Source organism: Dryas octopetala, chromosome 1 (assembly GCF_963921425.1).
Source record: "Dryas octopetala chromosome 1, drDryOcto1.1, whole genome shotgun sequence".
Taxonomy (NCBI): Eukaryota; Viridiplantae; Streptophyta; class Magnoliopsida; order Rosales; family Rosaceae; genus Dryas; species Dryas octopetala.
In genome coordinates, this window is record NC_141366.1 from 17,525,431 (window position 1) to 17,528,107 (window position 2,677).

At 39.4% G+C, this 2,677-nt stretch overlaps 1 pseudogene across 1 annotated transcript; it reads right to left on the bottom strand.

Annotated features, from left to right (window-relative positions):
• On the bottom strand, positions 1–2,232 carry LOC147298696 (G-type lectin S-receptor-like serine/threonine-protein kinase B120; annotated as a pseudogene). The gene is made up of 8 exons (XR_015121092.1): positions 2,095–2,232; positions 1,834–1,948; positions 1,703–1,746; positions 1,390–1,604; positions 1,093–1,303; positions 742–971; positions 507–667; positions 1–417 (listed from the first exon to the last, which is right to left on the bottom strand). The product of XR_015121092.1 is annotated as a G-type lectin S-receptor-like serine/threonine-protein kinase B120 (transcript).
• Between the last annotated feature and the right edge of the window lie 445 nt (positions 2,233–2,677).

Here is a 2,677-nt window from a genome sequence, read left to right on the forward strand (position 1 = left end):
TAGCATGTTTCATGTCAAAATGATCGACACAGATCGAGACTAGAAGAGTAATGGAGTATAAGTTAATAAAGTTCATTGAATTACAAAGATAAAACTAGAATTCAGCTAACGCCCTTCAACCCTTGTCATTGTGACCTCATTTGCGGAGCATATATCGTCAATTTGCGGCTGAAATTCATAGGTCAATGAGCTTCGCAAGGTAAAAGTTGGCTGCTTAGGTTGTGGACAACGACCTGTTTCACTGCCTAACATGAGAATCAAGTCTGGCATGGTCGGCCTATCCATGGCATTGTCCTGAACACAAAGAAGCGCAACATGTATGCATCTCATTACTTCTGATGGGGAAAATGAAGAAGCAACAGCCAGTTCTGAATCAATCAAGTCAAGTGGCCTGCCTTCACTCCAAAAATGCCATGCCTGAAACAAAAATTAGAGAGCTCGTAAATGTGTAACTTTAAAGATGACTGGAAGTTTTTGCACTTTATAAGGTCAGCTTGTGAACATACATAACCAAGAACGTTTAGATGTTTGTGGCTTTCGCGATAATTAATCAGGGCTTGTGTTCCTCCTGCTGCTAACAATCTCGAGCAGCAAAACTCCGAAACTGAACACATCAGATTCCTCAGAGAATATTCCTCCCATGGCATACTCAGCTAACATATAGCCGCTGCATTAACAAAAATAAGGTTCAGAGGGAGCAGGAAATCAATTGCTGGCCGGTAGAGAAGGAAGGGTGCTTACAATGTTCCCACAACTCTGTGAGTATTGGCAAGGGACTTGGAAAATTCGCGCCAACCCAAAGTCAGAAGTTTTTGGGTTCATATCTTCATCCAATAGAATATTGCTGACTTTGAGATCTCGATGAATAACCCTTAGGCGAGAATCATGATGGAGATAAACAAATCCTCTTGCAATGCCAAGGAGAATGTGGAAACGTTTAGCCCAACATAGCTGTCCTCTTTTAGTTGGATCTAGCCAATTCACCCATTAAGAAGATAATGAACAAGGTCAGTTCCACATCAATGTAGCAATATCACATAACAGGCACTTGCAAGAGAATAGATCAGACAGTTCATGCAGAATGAAACCAACCAAAAAGAAAAGAATCCAAGCTCTTGTTGGGCATGTATTCATATATCAGTAACTTGTGTTCTCCTTCAATGCAGCAGCCCAGGAGATTGACAAGATTCCTGTGTTGGAGTTCCAAAATTAATGTGATCTCATTCTTAAACTCTTCTATGCCTTGCCCTGAGCTGCTACAAAGTCTTTTTACTGCTATTTCCTGTCCATCTTGAAGCTTTCCCTGAAAGTACAGTCCATACTCCATAATAGATCAATACATGCAGTTTTATTTGCAATACAAAAGCATTTCGAAGCCAATTTACTTACCTTATAAACTGGTCCAAATCCCCCTTCTCCAACCTTAATTTTAAGATTGACGTTCTCGGTGGCAACTACTATTTCATTGAAGTTAAAAATTGGTGGATCTCGTTTTTTCATGCTTCATTTTGAGATGCCACTTAAAGTGTCAATTAGGTCAGAAAAGAAGCCTTCCATACTTCCTTTTCTCTTATCCCATTTTTTGGATGGAACTGCAAAATTCCCTGATGAAAAGAAAATAAATGAATACAAATCAGTCAACTTGCCATTCTTCAGCAGGCTCAAATGCAACATTTTGGGTTCATCAAGTTGCAGTACGTACGTTCTTTCCTTTCTGATGTCCTCAGATGGAGAAGGTTCAAGCAACTTGACAAGAGTAGAGTATATTTTATTTAGAAACAATATGGAATTAGAAACCTTGAATATATTGTACGTAGTGGCCTTAATTCTTACCCCTTCAGTTTCCTTTCCACCAGCAGAGGCCATACACTAAAATGCCAGAGATGAGGACACTAGCTAGATATAACTGAGAGACAGATTTTAAGTACTGCTATTTGTTTCTCTTTACCTGCAAATTAGAAAAGCAGTTGAGAAATGTGAGCCAAGAAAAAGATGAAAATAGAAATCTCAAGAATGACAAAAGAATAATCTATCTCCAAAAAAGTACAGTTATACCTAGCTCTGAATTAGTAAGGCAAAGGAAAAGATCCTCACCCCCAAATGAAAAACTTTCAATGTCAATTAGATTTCCTGCCCAAACCATACACCCGACCCCCGTCACATATGCATATGCCACACAAGAGCAGTTATTCAAGCACCAAGTTTCACATCTCTTGCCATCATTTTCATACACAGTTTCCGAATTATCTGGTAGTATCATCCCACTTAATTTCCAAAACCCATAATTTTCCCCTTTCCCAGTGATGAAGCTGCTGTTGTTCTTCTTACAAGGTAACAAAGTTCGCCTTACACACCCACCTGTCCAGTTTCCTCTGTCCCATTCTTCGCTTGACTTTGGGACAAACCTTTTCAAACACCTACAAATTGGAGATTCAAGTTGATTACAAACACCAAAGGGTCCACAGGCTCCATAAACATCACATGAACTCTTTATTGCCACCCAAGTAACAACCCATTCCTTCTTTTCTTCGACCAACTCATTTTCTGCAGTGACCCTCGAGATGTTATGGACATGATTGCAACATATATAAGAGCTGTTGTGCAATTTGAATGTAAAATATTGGGTCCCTTGTTGATCATCTTGCATGAGACTAAGGGGGGTGTATTCAATTAGAAT